Raw genomic sequence first — 20,650 nt, 5'->3', positions numbered from 1 at the left:
CATCGATCTAGGCCAGATGGATAGGATACAATCCATGCTTTGATGTTTTCCAAGTTACCTATGTGGTCCTTTTCCTCTCTTGACACCTGTAACCTACAAAAGCATGGAGATGGCTGTGGAATAGCCGATTAGCTACAGAATGTGGCTGCATTCCGTAGCTGAAAGAAAAAAACCTATTCAAATAACAAACATAACAATATAACTAGTAAATCACTGAAATATACTCGAGGCAATGTGTAATGGTTTTTGATGATTAAGGATGCATTTTTCATGGAAAGGAAAAGAAAGAAGGATGAGAAAGTTGCTTAAGGGAAAGGCAGTTTTGGAACTCAACAAAAACTATGAAAATGACTATCGTGGTTTATAACAATAGCTTGTGGGACACCGAACCAAGAAATCACATGATTGAAAATGAAAATAGTTGCAGTTCCATTATCGTCTCTATATGTAGGCATCGCCTCGACCCATTTTTTAAAGTAATCAACTGCAATGATAATATATCCATACCCTCCATCCGTGTGAGGGTTACAAGTCAGGAAGTCGATGCCCCATTTGGAAAAAGGACCGACAACTACTATAGGGTGAAGAGGAGTAGGAGATGCTCACATCTTGCGATCATAAATTTGGAAATTATGGAATTTGCGGACTATAGTGATGCAGTATTAAACATTGACAACCAAAAATAACTAGCATGTAATATCTTTCAAGCAGTAGCATTCCCGAACATGTGATCGCCACATGCTCTCTAGTGGCAATCATTTAAAGTTTTTTCAACTTCTTGAAAAGTTAAACAACGTCGGAATAAAGAATTGGCACCATGACAGTAAAGAGTGTTGCCAATAATATTGTATTGTTGGGATTGGTATGAAATTCATTGACGGTCAATTTTGGATAACTCGGGCCTAAAATTTTGTGTTTGGAGATATACATGATTTCTCCATACCATGGATCTAATGTACTAATAAGAAAGAGATATTCGTCAGAAAAATAATCTTCTGCTATAGTTTCTATATTAGTATGGGGAAAATCACATAATAGTTTAGCGAAAATCAGGGATTTCTTTGATTTGGATTTTTGAAATTCCAAATCAAACTCTTGTAAAATAACTATCCACTTCGAGTAGTGCCCCCCTAGCAATTGTTTCGTGAAAATATATATCATAGGGTTGCAATATGAAATGACAGTCATTTTTCAAAGAAGTATAGAGTGACAGAATCATTGAATAGCTTGCACAATTGCCAAGGTTAGCTTCTCCAAATGTGTGTATTTATTTTCAGTTTTAGTGAGACTCCTACTCAAATAGTAAATCACATGGTCATTGCTAGAACCATCCTCATGGACTAACACCATGCGAATGGTGGCATAAAATGCAGCCAAGTACAGAAAGTAGTCTCAATGATAATTGGGTAGATGAGTAAAGGTGCATTAGTCAGTGCATGCTTTAATGAATCAAAAGCTTTATCAACATGCTAATCCCAAAAAAATAGAATACCCTTTTTCAATAGTCAAGTAAAACCCTGGGTTAGTTCAGCATAATTGTGGATGAATCTACATAAAAAGTTTTCCTTCCCTTACAAACTTTGGAGTTGAGTAAGGCTAGAAGGAGCAGGAAAATTCCAGATTGCCTCTACCTTGAGGGGATCAACACGAATTCCTTCCTTTGAAATGATGAAACCTAGAAGCTGACCTAATTGTACACAAAAAAACACATTTGTGTGGGTTCAAGTGAATATTGTAATGCCTACACCTAATGAAAATCGCTTTTAAGTGAAAGAAGTGATCCTGCCATTTCGTGGAATGAGCTACGAGGTTATCTAAATAAGGTTGAACAAGATGCTTGATATCATGGAACGCATAAGCAATTGCTCATTGAAAAGTCGCACCGACATTTTTTAGGCCAAATGGGAGTTTGCGATAAGCGAAAGTTCCCCATGGGCATATAAATGTAGTTTTATATTGATTGATAGGGAGCATGTTTATCTGATTATAACTAGAAAATCCATCCATGAAGGAAAAAATTTCATTCTCAACACAATAATCAACAATTTGGTTGATATGGTCATGGGGCCTTGGATTGACGGTGAATGGGTGCACTATTAAGGCACTCCTTGCGATAGGTCATTGGTTCAAATCCCTCATGGGTGCTTACCTACCAAAAAAAAAAAAAAAATAAAAAAATTGGTCGATATGTGGAGTTGGATAATTTTCCTTGGGACAAGATTTATTGATATCTCGGTAATCAACACACACTCAAATAGTTCATTGCTTTTTGTTAAAGGGCACAATATTGGACACCCAATCAGTTAAAGGAACAGGGTAAATGAAACATGATTTCAACAATTTTTCTACCTCAGTTTTGATAGGGACAACTTTTCTTGGATGTATGGGATGTAATCATTGTCTAACTGGCTTAGCATTTGGATACATTTTTATTTCATGTACAAAAATTCTAGGGTCGATTCCCAGCATCTCTTTGTAGGACCAGGCAAAAATGTCATTGAATTCTAGTTCGATCATCAGAAAACTACGAAAATGACTACTGTGGTCTGTAACAATAGGTTGTGGGACACCGAACCGAGAAATCACATGATTGAAAATGAAAATAGCTACAGTTACATTGTCATCTCTATATGTAGGCATTACCTCGGCCCATTTTTTAAAGTAATTGACTGCAACGATAATATATCCATGCCCCCCGCCGAGTGAGGCTTACAAGTCACGAAGTCAATGCCCCATTTAGCAAAAGGACCGACAACTACTATAGGGTGAAGAGGAGCAGGGGGTGCTCGCATCTTGCGATCATAAATTTGGCAATTATGGCATTTGCAGACTGTAGTGATGCAGTATTAAACATTGACAACAAAAAATAGCCATCACGTAATATCTTTCGGGCAGTACCATACCCAAACATGTGACCACCACATGCTTTGGAGTGGAAATCATTTAAAGTTTTTTTAGCTTCTTGAAAAGTTAAACAACATCGGAATATATAATTGGCATCACGACGATAAATAGTGTCACCAATAATATTGTATTGTTGGGATTGGTATCAAATTCGTTGATGGTTAGTTTTGGATAACTTGAGCCTAAAATTTTGTGTTTGGAGATATACAAGATTTCTCCATACCACAAATCTAATGTACTAATAAGAAAGAGAGATTTGTCAGAAAAGGAATCTTCTGGTACAGTTTCTATATTAGTATGGGGAAAACCAAATAATAGTTTGGCGAAAATCAAGGATTTCTTTGATTTGGATTTTTGAAATTCCAAATCAAACTCTTGTAAAATAACTATCCACTTCGAGTATTCACCCCCTAGAAATTGTTTCATGAGAATATATATCATAGGGTTGCAATTTGAAATGAAAGCCGTTTTTCGAAGAAGTATAGAGTGATGGAATCGTTGAATAGCTTGTACAACTACCAAGGCTAGCTTCTCCAAATGTGCGTATTTAATTTCAGTTTTAATGAGACTCCTACTCAAATAGTAAATCACATGTTCACTGCTAGAACCATCCTCATGGATGAACACCATGCCAATGGTGGCATAAGATGCAGCTAAGTACAGAAAGTAGTCTCGATGATAATCGAGTAGATGCAGTAAAGGTGCATTAGTCAGTGCATGCTTTAATGCATTGAAAGCTTTATTAACACGCTAATCCCAAAAAAATAGAATACCATTTTTCAATAGTTGAGTAAAACCCTGGGTTAGTTCAACATAATTGTGGATGAATCTACGCAAAAATTTTTCCTTCCCTTGCAAACTTTGAAGTTGAGTAAGGCTAGAAGGAGCAGGAAAATTCCAGATTTCCTCTACCTTGAGGGGATCAACATGAATGCCTTCCTTTGAAATGATGAAACCTAGAAACTGACCTAATTGTACACAAAAAACACATTTGTGCGGGTTCAAGCAAATATTGTAATTCCTACACCTAATGAAAATCACTTTTAAGTGCAACGGGTGATCCTGTTGTTTCGTGGAATGAGCCAAGAGGTTATCTAAATAAGGTTGAACAAGATGCTTGATATCATGGAACGCATAAGGCATTGCTCATTGAAAATTCATGCCAACATTTTTTAGGCCAAATGGGAGTTTGCGATAATCGAAAGTTCCCCATGAGCATATAAATGTAGTTTTATACTGATTGACAGGGAGTATGTTTATCTGATTGTAACCAGAAAATCCATCCATGAAGGAAAAAATTTCATTCCCGACACAGTCATCAACAATTTGGTCGATATGCGGAGTTGGATAATTTTCCTTGGGACAAGATTTATTGATATATTGGTAATTAACACACACTAGAATAGTTCCTTGCTTTTTGTTAACGGGCACAATAATGGACACCCAATCAATTAAAGGAATATGGTAAATGAAACCCGATTTCAGCAATTTTTCTACCTCAATTTTGATAGTGACAACTTTTCTTGGATGTATGGGATGTAATCATTGTCTAACTAGATTAGCATCTAGATAAGTTTTTATTTCATGTACAACAATTCTAGGGTCAATTCCTAGCATCTCTTCGTAGGACCAGGCAAAAATGTCATTGAATTCTTGAAATAGGGCTTTGTAAGTTTAAATATCTTCTAACAAACAAGAAGCACCTATATGAATATTTCCAATTATTTTGAGTTTCACTTAGATATCGATAGGTATCATTGCCGATATGTTCCCTAAATTCTATTCAAAACTAGAAGAAAGGGTAGATATTGGACATTGAGGATCATTATGGGTCTCTGATGAAAACATAGTTGAGAAATTATTCTCAATTTTGTCAAAGGATGGCAAGAAAGTTAAACGATGATGAATATTGTCCCATGGAATTTAATCCAAGGTCATAAGTTCCATAATCCCTTCATTAATTAAAAAATTCATGTTAAAGGATCATGCACAGATATTGGTTCCAAGTGTGACAAATGAGATTATTCATCAATAATCATATTCATTCGATCATTATCAGATGTTGATGGGTTAGAAAAAGATGGAATGGCATCATAGGCTAACTCAAAAGGGCTATGAGGAATTTCATTTCCATATAAGATCATTTTTTATTCTGACGGTACTTTCCATGGATCTCCCATTTCAAAAGTACTTGATGTAATCATGTTAATCTAGGCATCACTATGAGGGAAATTGGGTGAAGGAAATGTGAAGGTTCCCATCAAAGATGAGTCTTTTAGCAGGCCAACACCAACTTCCTCATAAGGAGTGGTTTATTTTCCAACAATGGGATACTACAGGAGGAACTAGGGTCAGAGGTATAGTAGGAAAATTGATCCACTTTCACAATTCTTCATTTATGAAGAAACATAAACATCCTAAAATATGACAAGACTACTACTACCATGGCATAAGTCCAGCTCTGACCAAGTAAAAGGTTATAATCAAGATGAGAATCAACAACCTCAATGTCTATTACGACTATTTTTTCCTCTAACTTGATTGGTAGGTCATTTAAAAGTCTGTATGGAAGAAAACATCTTCCATTGAAGGATTTCAAAGTCATGGGAGATTTATTGATTGTTGGAGAACCCAAGGCTTTCCAACAATAAATATACATAATACATGTCGATGCTCCTTCGTCAATCATTGTTCGAAAAACTCATCGATTTTTTATGTGAATTGGTATCTAAAAAACCAGTTGGTGTGGGAGACGTGGGACATGATTTTCGAGATCAAAAACAATCAAATGTGAGTCTTGAGGATCTACAGCTCCTATGACTGATAATAATAATTTCCTTTGTGCTAGACAAGTTTGCAGCACTTCAAGGGCAGACATGGTAGAAGGTAACATAACCAGATCTTCGACAATGTTATAATTTTGGGTAGCCCTCACATGAGGATGAAAGGTTGACTTACGAAGCATACCCTTAGGAGGCAGATGAATTATCATATTAAGATTTAGTTTTTCAATATGTGATGGTTCAGAAGAAGGAAGAAGTTGACAAAGTGAATTGGAGTCATCTCCATCTTCAATAGGACTCTTTGATGTGTAATCTTTGGATCTTGTTGCTACCATAACTCTGGAAGGCATCATCATGATATATGCCCATGGGGAAGAGGAGGACTGGTCATGAGAGACCATTTTGTTATCTTGTGGAGGAAAAGGATACTTCAAAACAGCAGGTGTGGGTGAACTTTTGATGAATTTGGAAACTTTGGCCCAATGAGGGCACTCCTTAGTGTAATGATCTTCCTCGCAAATTAAGCAAGGATAGTGAGGTTTCTTCTTAGAGCGATTGTCTTGTTTTGTTTTTCCTTTTCCCTTTTTCTTATTTCTTGATGGCTTACCCTTGCTAGTAGATGAATCTACAATGTTAATTTTAGAAGTAATTCCAGGAGAAGGATCTTCGTCAGGTGAATTAGATAGAGCTGAAACCTGAACATTCTTAGAATTTTTCTTTTTGTTCTTATATTTCTGGCTCACAGAACCAATCATGCCATTTGTGACAAGTGATCCTGGAAGAGGTGGATTATTTGGAGTATATAAGGGTAAATCTAGGATCTTTTCATACAAAGTACCAGACTAAGTATAAACAAGATCAAGATATTGAGTGTGAGAAATTACCTGCTCTTTAGTTACAACACCCCCTTTGGCCACATCTTCAGTTATTACTGGTAAGAGTGATTTTATGAACCATTCAGCCAAAATATGGTTTGGAATGTAAACTTTAACTAAGCGATGTATTCATCTCCATTCATGAATGTCATTTGAGATATTGGTTGATGTTGACTACTTCAAAGAAGTCAAAAGTTCAGTTCCATTGTCATACCGAATGGGTAACCAATAATGAGTCAAAAAGGTTGTAGCAAGGGCATTAAATGTGTTGAAGGAAGTGCATGGAAATTATACATTCCATTTGGCTATTGAACCAATTAAGGTTCGGTGAAAAATTCGTAGTCTAATAGAATCATCGTTTAATGAGTTGGATGCACACAAAATATGGTAGGTCATGACATGTTTGGACGGATCTTCACCCGACTTACCTTCGAACTTAGGAATATCACTAGGAAACTTAGTAGGAATAACCATCCAATAGGGTAAATAAAGAAGTGGATCATTAGTTAACTGAGAAAGGTCAGGAAAATCCAAAGTTCCAATGAAAGGCAACTGGAAATAAGGGTCCTGTGACGGATATTGATAACCCTGAGGAGAGAGTCCCATACTGGGAGGAGGATATCTAGGATATCCTGGGATAGCCTGAGCAATTGGAATCTTCCTACCTCCTGGGTATCAAGGATGAGCCATGTTGTATTGCAGTTGAATAGGTTGTTGAAATGTATGACCTGGGTACAATTGATTCTAGAAGGGGAGAATTTGACCCATTTGACCTTGAACAAATTATCCTGGAAATGGTTGACTTTTCAAGGGTTGACCTTGGAGAAATTGAGTTTGAAAAGGTGTACCTTAAACAAACTGACTCTGGAGTAAACCATGGAAAGGTAACCCTTGAAAAGGTACTTGTATATATGGGACACTAGGCTGAGCAACAGGTATTTGAGGTGCTGAAGGAATTGTAGGAATGGATTGACACCAGATGTCTAAGGTAAAGACTAAAAAAGGGGTTGTATAGTAACCTGTGATGTAAGCAAGATAGTTATATACGATACTCCTGGAATGGGAGTTTGAGGTGAACCTAAACCTAGGTTCTAAACAGTTGTTGGCATGACAAACTGCCCTACGATTTGATGGGTACTCGGGGCAGGTTGCTGAAGCAATTACTGGGTAGGTACCAATGGGTTAGCCTAGACGGTTGGTTGGACTTGAAAATGCATACCTTGAAAAGGCATTTGTTGTATGGGTTGTCCAAGAGATTGGCTAGGTTGATATAGAGGTACTTGAGAAGCAACAGGAATTAGCTATTGAGAAGGGTTCCATATTGTATTCAATCCAGGGTAAGGCATTTCAATGGCAGGTTGATGCATAACATGCTAAAAAAAATTAGGTTGAGGCATTTGAACATAATTAAAGTAGTTTCTAGTAGGAGGTTTCCACCCAACTTCAGGATAAGGTCCACCAAAAGGCCATCCTCCAGGTGGAGGATATGACAGTTGCCCACCAGGAGGATAATAACCACCTGTTGGGTTAGCTTGTGGATTACCCACATTACTAGAAACCATATTAATGACTTGTTCAGATGTCAAACTTGTAGTGGTAGGATTAATTATACTAGTTGACATGTTTTAAGATGAGTTCGAGGAAGAAGCTCTTGAATAAGCTCTCGCAAGAGAGTGATATCTAGGTGGTAAAAAATCACCAAACAATGTGGACTCCAGAGAAGTGGAAAACATGGATGTATCTGGTGTGGCACTTCTAGGAATAATTGTGGATGAGTCAAAACCGGACACGGTAGAATAAGGAGTCATGTAACATGAAATCCATTGTCCTAAAAAGTTCAAGGGTGTACAATACCAAGGGTCAGGGTGAAGAGATCAAAACAAAATTTCTGAGATATCTACAGGTTCACTGGTAGAAACTATAGGTTCTTCCTCTTCGTCCGAAACAAGTTCTTCAATGGAAATGAGACCAAGAGGGAGACTATCAATAATGATAAGTTTCACACGCGGCGAAAGTGGAGGATACAAAATATGTCTTGTAGTAGAGGTATGAATCTTAGGCTCAGAAATATCATACTCAGGTTCGTTAATATTTGGTTCAGAAATGGGGTTTCTATGGGAAGATTCTCTAGTATCTGATTTAGTTTGAATGAGTTCAGTAATTTGTAAATCAGTTGCTACCGAGTGTGATGTTAAATTCTGAGTTTGATCAGATTCAATTTCTGTTACTTCAAGGTCTAAAATAGTAGATGTTATAGGTTGATTAACTTCAATTCCTCTTACATCAGAATCTATAATAGTAGAAGTTTCAGTTTCTCTTATAGTTCTAGTTTCAAATGATTTAGACTTTTCTTCTTTAATATTTTATAACTAACTCAGTGTATACTCAGGGAGATGCCCGAGTATTGGTGGGCTCCAGTATTGCAACAATAATGCTGCAACTCCTGGGACTCCCTTCTTTACTTTTATCAACCTAGTAGTTCGTAACACACTTGGAAGTGACAGTGCCGTATGCACAAGTACTAGCTCTTGCCGCAACTGTCACTTGGTCAGCTGGCACAAGTCCACTAGGGGCTTAAGCCAACTTCTATGAGCTCTTAGAAGAAGCTTTTTAACTGATGGCTGGAAGCTAATTCAAAGGAAACTGATATACTTGCAGAAAGAAACTGAAAGCCAAAAAGTAACATAAACCCCAGCAAACCCTAATTCTACCAGCTAGTCCTACTGATGCAGAGGGGAGAATGCAAACCATTAAGAGAGATGCCATTACTTCTATGAAGGTAAAATGCACATGTCTAGGCTACCTCTATCTGAAGGAAACATCTTTTTTTGTATTTTCAAATAAGTTATTAGAATTATCATGCATGTGTTTTAATTGGCTTTTTACTTGTGCAGGGGTGGATCGAGGAAGAGAAATGCTTGGAAAAAGTTGGGAAGGTTCAGGGAGGGTCTAAGGAGTCCCTAACACCCTTCCGGAGAGTTTCACAAAGTTTGGCTATCCAGCAACCTCATTTGTGAGCTTCTACAGGAAGTCTGCAGGGGTTCTACAGGATGTTTCAGGGATTTCTACAGGATGTTCAGAAATTTCTACAGGATGTTCTAAAATTGGATTTTGGAGGATGGGTGAGTGAGAGAAGATGCATGAATGGATAGGGAGGTAGGGTAGGGGCCTGAAATGACCCAGTGACTGATGGATGAAGTGATGAGAGGGTGTGGAAAGCTGACTTGACTTAAAGAAGGCTAAGACAATGGAAGAGCAAGAAGGTAGGGTTACGTGGGCAGAAGAATAGTTGTGAGATGAGGAACCTAACTAGGAGATGGAGCAGCTGGCCTGGACGAAGCTTAGGTGGATGAGAGAGTGATGGAGATGCCCTACACGATGTACACTTAACCGAATCAACCAAGCCCTGCACACAATCAAAATCTTAGCTAATCTATCCTAACTGTCAACGAAGCAAATGAATAACAGCATTATTTATAAAGAGAACCATGTACAGCACTTAAGCAGAGAAACATCTCAAAATGTATGAACGCATGACTAACTTCTACGAATGAAGACATTACACCAAAGATTGCATGGTCAAGCAAACTAGTGTTTTTGTTGGGCAACACTGTTTCTATAATTCCAGCCCCTGATCCAATAAGGGAGAGGTGAAACTGAGAGTGTAGAAAACCCATTTTCCTGGAGCTTTATCAATTACTATCCTATCAATCTATTCTACACATCTGAAGCAATTCTATTCCTCAACAGTGACCTATTTAAGCAACACAACTAAATCTTGCTCAACAAAACCACGTTTCAAATGCATAAAAGGAAAATCACAATGCCTAAAGAAAAGATAACAATACAAAGAAGGAGGCCCTAGGCTCTCAGGTTGGGCCCAACCCCGAGAGCTATGGATCCTATAGAAAACTCAGAGCTGATATCAAATCTGACTGCTTCTCATTATCAAAAAGTAATCATAAGTCAAGAGTTATGCCAACAATGGCTACAAGAGAACAAAATAGAGCTAGCAGCACTATAGTGCAAAGTATGCAAGATTTTTTCCAAAAGTCCCTCACGAAGGCCGAAGCCTTAACATTTATACACCACGAGGTCTTAGCTGGCCTCCTAAATCTATGGGACTTGGCTGCCCAAACTGTGAGCGAACAACTCCTTCCAAAAAATCTATTTGGCTGCCTTCTAGATTCAGTTTTGGTGGCCTTTGGAGCTCGAAGTTGGGGTGAAGATCCTGAGGGAGGCTATTTAATGCCATAGACAACCCCCCTACGAATCCTCAACCCAAGCTTGGCTATCTCCTAACCCATGTCTGCTCGGTTTTGCTCCAACATGTGTCAAAAAATCCTCAAATGAGCACGTGTTAGCCAGCTAGGAAGAGTGACTACCCTTATTCGTACAAATGATATAAACATACTAAAAAATAATGCATAAGTTATGAAAAATGAAGGATTGAACAAGGATAATTAGGCCAAATGAGCCCAAAATGTTACCAAATTTGGGGCTCATCATCACCCCCCTGCTAAAATGATTGCTCATCCCTGAGCAACTAGTCTAGCTCCTTGTCTTTCATTGCTTTAATCGCCACTCTCAAATCCCAGGCTTCTGAAGTAGTATCCTCCTCACTTTCATGGAACCCGACCTTCTTTTCCACCTCTTCTCACTGCTTATGCTCTTCTTTTTCTGTGCTTCCTTCTACCAATCCCAAAAGCAAAGGTGGGCTTAGCTTGAGGCCGATCCAGCTGGCCTGGAGGTTCTGCATGGACTTCTTGTAGAGAGGCACCCGTACTAGGGCCTCCCTCATTCTAGTTGGAGTGTGATACTCCCTGATTTTGAGGCTGTGGGACAATGTGTTCCACCTTCGGGTGCAAGCATGCACACAATTGTCCCCTAATAATCGCTCCATATCCTCGAAGTGTGCTATAGCCTGAGCCTGCTGATCCATGTATTTTAATAAAGTCTGAGAGTTGGTTGCTAAGTGTTGGTGGGCTGATATCAATGCAGTGGGGTCGCCTGGCTCTGCTCTAATCAGCAGTGGTTCATGTAACTCTCGGTTCATAACATCTTTGACCTCTGTCGCTCTCTTTTCTTCATGGTTTAACCATGAGGTAAATGACATCAACTGCATATCTCCCACGACTGTGTTGGGGTCCCATGAAGTTACATTTGGAAGGGCCAAATTATGGAGGTAGAACTCTGATAGCTTGGCCTTGTCCTCTATTGTGCTGCTGTTGCATAAATCTGTGAACTGCTAGGGGTTTTGGATTTGGGAGATACCCCTCTGTGCTAATGCATTAATTTGGAATTACAGCCACTGGTCCTGTAGGTATAGGCCATAAGATTTGGCCGGCTGCCTACATTGCAGAGCATCCATAGCCCAACTGGCCATGCAGGCCAGTTGTGCCTCTTTTTCTTGCACCTGCTGTTTGAGAGCTTGTATCTCTATGTTTGCTTGCAATTCCCTTTCCTGTAGTTGCTGGTTTAGTTCCTCAAGACCAGCTTGCATTCCTTCTTTGCCTTGAGGTTCTGTTGTAGTGTCCTCTGATGCTGTGCCCCTTTCTTTCCTCTGTCCCTGTAGCTGCAGTTTGAGCTTCTCATTCTCTTCCTGTAGAAATACTCGCTGGCAGTTTCCCACGTGTTTTGCCATAGCCAATTCTCTTCTTGCCTCCTTGAGTTGTTCCTCCAAGGGGCCTATATCTGCTACTCCTTTAGATTTAGCTATCCTCATCCATGTGTGGGTCCTCACTCTTTCTTCCTCCAGTGCAAAGAAAAGCGGCACTGTGAATTTCTGTGGAATAATTTTCCCAACCTCCAAAAAGTTATAATAAGAGCTCAAGCTGGGTTGGGGGCTAGGTTCCATAATGTGCTCTACCTCTTCTTCCCTTTGTGGTGATGTGGCTGCCTCCCCCTCCATTCTTTCGGTCTCCTTGAGCCTGGCCAATGTTTCCTGTAGAACGGCTTCAGCATCCTGTAGAGGGGTTTTTGAAGCTAACCTTTCCATTCTCTCCCTCCAGGTAGTTGTCTTCGGGCTCCCCCGCTCATAAGTGACTGATACTTTGGAGGGGGACTTCTCCTTTGGTGAGGTAGGGGTGTCTTCAATGGTAATTGGGTCTTTGGATGGAGGTTGGGGCCTGCCGGTTTTAATTCTTACACTTCTCCTCGCTTTGAAATACAGAGGAGTCTCCCTCTTTCATTTTTCCTTTGGCTTGGGAGAGGTACTTAGGGTGGCCAGCACAGCTGCTACCTCCCTAGCAAGAATTTCGGCCGTTTTCTCCTTCTGTTTTCCTTTCTCAGGACTTCCTGTAGAAAGCCCTATAGTGGCTGATTTCTGGCTTCCTGTAGAATCCGTTTTTAACATTCCTGTAGAAACAGATGGCACCGTTTTAGCCTGCTTGGCTGAGGGTGCTTTTTCTTTTAACTTTGCTGAGGCTACCTTAGAGGTGCCCTCACTGACGTGGACTTTTTCAGTCCTTTCCACCCTGCTCTGTAGTCTTTTCTCCCTGGGTGTTAGTGTGGTTTTGTCACCCTCTGTTTTGGCAGCTTGGTTTCTCTCTTGTTTTCCCTTCTGTTCTTTCTTTGGTGTTTTGGCCAGGGTTTCTTGGCCTTTACCTTTCTTCTCTGCTTGAGTGTGTTCCTTCTCCTCGCTGCTAGAGGAGGTGAGCTCCTCAGCAAAAATTCGGATGTCATCATCCTTAGTCAAATTTCGAAAGGTTTCCTAGGAGAGAGGGACGGTGTATGTGTGGAGTGCATCTTCCACGAGGAGTTTAATGAGCCCATGATGGGCTATCTGGTCTGGCATTCCCTCTCTCAATTTGGTGGCACACTCAGTCATGGACTGCAGGAGGAAGTAAGGGATGCTCAAATTTTTCTCTGAGGGTAGGTCCATTTGGTGCCTGAGTTCTGTGAGCAACCGGAAATGATATCCATACACGATGCTAAATCGCCCCTCGCACATGATATACTTCATAATCTGGAGGCTGACCTCACTCCAGAACGACTGTAGGCTGGTTCTTCGAACTCCATTCTTGTCTTCTTAGAATTGTTCCTCTGGCAAAAAGAACTCCTTCTTAGCTTTCTGACCCAGTTTTCTCTCCTCCTTATCCCAAGGTACCCCCATCGGTAGATCAGTTACTCTGCTAATGAACTGTGGGGTGAGTCTGAGGGTCAATCCTCTGAAGTTGACAATGGCCAATGTCTTTGAATTTGGCTTCAAGGATCGCAGGAATTCTTCTGCAACCTCGTCATCGTGACCTTGAAGCTTGTCACAGAATGACATCCATCGTGCACGAGAAAACAGGTCCACCACCTCAGGGGTTTCCCGTAACTTCTTTGAGTCTGTAGGCTCTTTTCTAATGAACCCTCCCAGCATGGTAAAAACTTGCTTTGTTGTCCTGAGCTTGCCTGCTCATATACATAAGTGGATCTTTGGCATTTCCTTAGACAGAGCGCAGAGCTATGTCTCTATTATGCACACAGTTTATAAAATTCACAACTTTCTACGAGTGAGCTTCAACAGTGGCTCAATTATAAATCAAACCCTGGAGAAAATCCCGCATACACACTACAACGACAATTCTCATGCAATGATAAGAAAACGCTTGTAAATTCATGCACAGACTATAATTCACAGTTTCCTACCCCTTCAACACGTCGACTTCACCACCTTTCCAACCAATTGCATGGGAGAACTATGTTCAGGTTTACCTCATTCCAGAATTGCCACCTTCGACGTGAACAATCCAAATTCCTCTGTAATGTTGAGCTTCCTGTAGCGCAGCTTCCTGTAGAAGTCGTGCACGGATTCTGGGGAGTGCTTCAGTGGTTCTGGACCTTCTGTGCAGCAACAGGACGTTGGAACAGGCCGAGAACTCAGAGTAACAGCCTTCAGAGAATTTAGGATGCGTACTCAGCTGAAAAACGATTGAGAATAAATGAGTGCAGTGCACCATATGTGATTTAGCCGGCGGATTTTAATTTTTGCGGAATTCGTGGCGTGGGGGTGAGCTGTCCCCGTCGGCCGACGTCACCTACTATCATTCCGCTGCATGTATGCCTGACCGCCGAACCCTTCCATGTATATCTACCGTTGCCACTCCTGTTATATCGCCGCTTCTCTCCGGATGGACGCTTCCCACGTGTCCATTTCCTGTCTTGTCGACACAACCAAAGCTTTTCGGATTCGACGAGGCCGTCGGGCTGGTTGTGGTGGCCAGTTGAATGACTACCTGACTTGTTCAATCCATTAATTTCCATAGTTACACACATTTTAGAGCATCGCTTATGTAATTTGACGAAACAGGGTGAGGCACTTACCTGTGTGGCCGTGGACGTGAGTTTTCTCATGCTTCAGGACAAGGGGTGATGGATCCGCTTGCTACTGCTTTGTGCACAGGCATGGGAGCTCCTTTTCATTGACTGTTGTTGGTTGCGAGACCAGTTTCTTGGCTGTGGATGGTGCATGCGTCGACTTCATGAGTTGCAGGTTCCTTCATGGTGTGAGCTCTAGCTGGATCAACTACTACAGGATTCCAGTAGGACATCCTGTAGCCGTTTCTCTCTGAGGGGGCATGCCGAAATAGTGGAGTCACGTTCACAGGTGTAGGGTCCTTATATTTCCTTGATAGGTATAGCGTTGAGCCTCTGCATGCTTTATTTCCCACTTAAAAATATTTCTTCTGAGAGTCGAACATTCTGGTATGACTGTGCAGGTATTTCAATCATATGGCAGCAATGGTGGTGAAAGGAGGCGATAGCAGTGGGGGATGGAGGAAAAAATTCATTGCATGCCTCCTTATTGGACTTCAAGCTTCAAATTCTTCTAAATAGTCGGTCCTGGCCCATCCAAAGATTCTACAGGATGTTTCCTGTAGAAATACAGAACTTCCTGTAGAAATTCCTGTAGCTTCCTGTAGAAGGCTAAACTATGACCAGATAATGCCCAAACCTTGGAAGAGATGAGTGTTTATGGAGGGAATGCTGGTGAGGTCGCCTGGTAGCATGGTAGGGACCCTTGTCCTTGAGTTGTGAGGCCTCCTTTTTGCATGGAATACCTGCAACCTGCATTAATTTCCAAAGATTGAGCCTGTTTTTCTATTTCTGCCTCCTTTTTCTTTTCTTTTTTCTTTGTTTTTTTTCTTCTCTTTTTTTTTTTTTAGGAGACAACAGGGGTGCCTCAATGAGGTTTTCACCCCTACTATCTGCCTTGGGCACCTCAGAGAGGTTTTCACCCAAGGGTCTTTTTATTCCAATTCTTTTTTAGAGAGACAGCAGGGGCGCCTCAATGAGGTTTTCACCCCTACCATCTGCCTTGGGAGCCTTAGAAAGGTTTTCACCCAAGGATCTTTTATTATTATTATTATTATTATTATTATTTATTATTATGCTTAGGGTATGCCCAAAACAGAGGCAGAACCCTTCTCTATGACTAGCACTGATTTTTCCAAAGTTTTGATGAACTCTTGCCTCGAAAGAGGTTTCCTGTAGATCTTTAGTCGATGCCCATTGACGAGCATGGGGATGGCTTCCTCATCAATGGTCTGAATAAGAACAGACCCATTATCATTACACTTCTCCACTGCATATGGTCCTAGCCATCTTGTCCTCAGCTTCCCCTTGAAATCCTTATGTCTGGAATCATACAGCAGTGCCCAATCTCCCTGCTGGAATTGCTTGTCATTGAGGTGCCGGTCATGCCATATCTTCCTCTGAAGTTGAACCACTTCTGAGTGGAGAAGGGCCTGCATTCGGTGTTCATCTAGCCCATTCAACTACAATAACCTTTCTTGTTGGGCATGGCTGAGATCTAGGTCCAGCTAAGCTTCCATCCTCAATGTGTTGTACTCGAACTCAATTGACAGCAAAGCTCTCTTCCCATAGACCAGTTCATAAGGTGTGAAGCTGGTTGTGGTCTTCCAAGTGGTGTTGTAAGCCCAAGTGGCCTCAACCAGGCGATCTGCCCAATCCTTTCTGCTGCTGCTCACCACCTTAGTCAAAATCCCTTCTAATGCTCTATTGGTGACTTCCACCTGCCCATTTGCTTGAGGATGATATGGGGTGGAAGTCCTATGCTTGATTTTGTGATGAGCAAGCAAGTCTTCAATTAAGTTGGAGGTGAAATGGCTTCCTTGATCGGTGACTAACTCTCTTGGGTAGCCAAATTTGTAGAAGATGTTTTCTCTTAAAAACTCAGCCACCTTTTCTTCTATCGCTGCTTTGATTGCCTTGGCTTTCGCCCACTTTGTCAGATAGTCTGTGCACACAATGATGTAAGACCTTTGCCTTGAAGGAGGATTGATAGGACCCACAAAATCCATACCCCACTTCTCAAATGGTTCAAGAGTCACTTGAGGTTGGAGAGGCATTTCGTCCCTTGGGGTCGGCTTCCCCATCTGTTGGCATCGGTCACATTGGCTGATATATCTCTTGACGTCTTGATGAAGCGTGGGCCAATAGTAGCCTGCCTGTAGAATTTTGAAGGCAGTCCTCTTGGCTGCAAAATGTCCTCCACAAGGCCCATCATGATAGGTTAGGAGGATGTCAAAGACTTCCTCCTCCCTTACACAACGCCTTAAGATCTGATCGGGGCCAAGTTTGAACAGGTTTCCCCCGATCCAAGTGAATGAGGCACTCTTCCTCACAATTTTTCTTTTCTCTTTTGATGATAGATGCGGAGAGAACTGTGCTGAGACCAGATAGTTTGCTATATCAGCAAACCATGGAGAGAGTACTGAGATAGCAAACAGATGTTCATCTGGCATCTGGTCGTCCACTGTTCCATCTTCACCTGCAGGTAAATCCAGTCTAGATAAGAAGTCAACAACAACATTTTCTTTACCTGGTTTTCAACGATAGTCAAATCAAACTGCTGCAACAGAAGTAACCATCTAATAATACGAGCATTCACATCTGGTTTATTCATCAAATATCTAATTGCAGCATGATCACTATGTACAAATGTTTGATAGCCAGTGATGTAGTGTTGGAACTTGTTCAGGGCATGGACCACAGCCAAGAACTCTTTCTCAGTTACAGTATAATTAATTTCTGCCTTGGATAAGTTTTTGCTGACAAAGTATATGGCATATGGGATTTTTTGTTCAACCTGTCCTAAGGCTGCTCCTATGGCTTTGTTCGAGGCATCAGTTTGGATGTGGAAAGGTAGGGCCCAGTTTGGACCTCTCAATATCGGGGCAGACACCAACTTATCCTTTAATTCATTCAGAGCCCTTTGACAGTCGTCCGTCCATTTGAACTCAACATCTTTTGCTAAGAGACCAAACAGTGGCGAGGCTAGCTTACTGAAGTATTTAATAAACCTTCTATAATATCTTGCTAAGCCTAAGAAACTCTGAACATCTCTTGCCTTTTGAGGAGGTGGAACCTTTTTGATGAGAGCAATTTTATTAGGATCCACCTGCAATCCTTGGCGAGAAATGGTATTTCCTAGCACGGTTCCTTCAGTCATCAGGAATTCGCATTTTTCAGGACTAAGGGACAGGTTCATCTCAATTCACTTGGTTAGAACTTTTCCCAGATTGGACAATGCTTCCTGGAAGTTGGACCCATAAGGAGTGAAGTCATCCATATAGATTTCCACCGAATTATGGACCAGCTCAGAAAATATGCTCAATACTGCTCTCTGGAAGGTGGCAGGAGCGTTGCATAGCCCAAAGGGAAGGACTCGGTAAGCAAAGGTACCCCAAGGACAAGTGAGGGTGGTATTATCTTGGTCTTCTGGGCTGATTTGGATCTGGTTATACCCACTGAACCCATCTAGGAAAGAGAAAAAATTCTTCCCCGCCAGTCCATCCAACACTTGATCTATGAAAGGCAGAGGAAAGTGGTCTTTCTTGGTGGCTTTGTTCAGTTCTCGGTAGTCCACACAGATTCTCCACTTTCCATTTTTCTTGGGTACCAACACGAGAGGGGACACCCACTCGCTATCCGAGATGGGGTAGATTAATCCTGCATCCAACAGTTTTTGCAATTCTTCTTTGACAATGTCCTTAAGGGCTGGATTCATTCTCCTCTGAGGTTGCCTAACCCATTTACAATCTTCTTTGATGTAGATGTGATGGGTACAGACTGAAGGATGGACTCCTTTCATCTCCTTATAGCTCCAAGCAAAAGCATCTAGATGACTGGCCAACAGACTATACAGCTCCTTTTCCTGGGAAGGAGATAGGGAGGAGCTAATCTTTAACGTTCTCTCGGGACCAAACTTCACATTTTTGACTCTAGGAGAGATTGGATCGGTCACACAAAGGTCCACTAAGGTGCTGGCTTGAGTATCCTCCACCAATTTCTCTAAGGACAATGCACTGGGAGGCGGATTCTGAATCAAGGTCTCAATCAAATCATCCTCAGTTTGAGGACCTCCCCTGGTGGTTTCTAAGGTGCACAAGGGTGCAGAGTACACCTCATCCTCTTCTCCTTCTTCCAACCAAAGTGGTAAGTCATGCTCTAATAGAGGTTGGGCAGGAGGGTATAGGACTAGTTGCTTGGACATAGGACCATTTTTTATGGTCATGTTTCCGCTCGGCAGCTTATGTAAGCATCCGCAGTGGCTAACCAAGGTCTTCCCAAAATAAGGGGGTATCCAGTAAGCTTTGCCTTTTGTTGAAGAACCAAGAAGTCCACAGGATACTCCCAAGAGTCAACAGAGACCAAGACATCCTCCACAATCCCTTCGGGAATCACGGTGGAGCGATCTGCCAACTGCAGGACCATCGAGGTCTTCCTTAAGGAACCCTGAAGGTTGAGTTTGAGCATAGTATCCCTGGTCATCACATTAATGGCAGCACATAAATCAATCAAAGTGTGGGGTATGATGGCGCCATTGATGTGGACATCAACTATAGGACTCCCAGGATCCAAATACTTTGGACAAATTACTTGCCCCAACATAAGATCAGACAGTTGTCCTATGACATTAATGGTTGAGGCATCTCTTTTTCGCCTGCCTCGGTGCCTGAAACACTTTTCCTTAACCAATTTGTTGTATATCGGTACATCTTTGATGGCTTGGAGAAGTGGTATTCTCACACACAACTGTTTGAGTTCTCCTAGAAGCTCATTCTCCTCTGGGTCGAGTTGTGTTGTTACTGTTAGTCTCTCAGGAAAGGGTGGAGTGGCCTTGGGTTCACTTTCCTGTTTATCTTCCTCGTCCTCTGGGGGAGGAGTTTGGTGATCCGAAAGAGTCTTCCCAGATCGCAGGTTGATCTCCAAAACATAGGTAGGGCATGTTGTTTCCCCAGTATATACCTGCTGGGCATGTCGGTTGTTAGGATTCAGGTTTGGTTGAGCAGGCATTTGGGGTTGTCTTGGAGGAGTAGGAGGTAATGGTTGTGGTTGAGCTGGTGGTGGAGGCAAAATGGCGGGAGGAGTGTTGTACTGGGGCCTCCACCCCGGTTGAGGTGCATTCCACTAAGGCTGTGGCTGGACATGTGAGTGAAACGAATGAGTAGTGGGCTGAGTATGGTATTGAGGTGGGTAATACCATGGAGGAGGCATAGACCAGGAAGGATGAGCAGGGGGACCCCAAGAAGGCATAGGAGCAGATTGGTTGGGGCTATAATAAGCTTGGGATGTCCCTTGCATCCTCTGCTGGTAAGGTCTAGGTCCATGCGGCCTCCTTTGGTTGAGGAAGTAGAGAGGTTCAGTGGGTGCCTCAGTTCCTTGGTACATGGCCTTAAACCCAGGTAAGGTTGGGCATTGGTTTGTAGGGTGGTCCTCCTCACAAATGAAACATACCTCTACCGAGTGTAATGGACACTCATTCTTAGGGTGCTTCCTTGTACACCTATGAAAGAAGATGGCCAAAGCCCTCCCAACTTCCTCTTTCTTTTGCTGGATTCGGAATGTATCAAGTTGCATGGCAATGGTCTGTCTCACCTCACTTTTGAGGTCCTCCAGCTGATTAAAAAACTCATGCTTGGAGAAAGTAGTACTAGCTGAAAGGGGGTTTCCCCTACCTCTTTTCCGGGCCGCCCTAGAGTGGTTTCTAAACACAATCTTTATATCCTCATAGGGTAGTTGGTAAATATCTCCTCTAGCTAGCATGTGAAGGGTATCTAGAAGGTCTTCAGGGAC

The sequence above is a fragment of the Pinus tabuliformis genome, chromosome 1_2 (genome assembly GCF_031772625.1).
Source record: "Pinus tabuliformis cultivar Carrire ecotype Pingquan chromosome 1_2, CPIR1, whole genome shotgun sequence".
Lineage (NCBI taxonomy): Eukaryota > Viridiplantae > Streptophyta > Pinopsida > Pinales > Pinaceae > Pinus > Pinus tabuliformis.
This window is presented reverse-complemented; position numbering follows the sequence as displayed.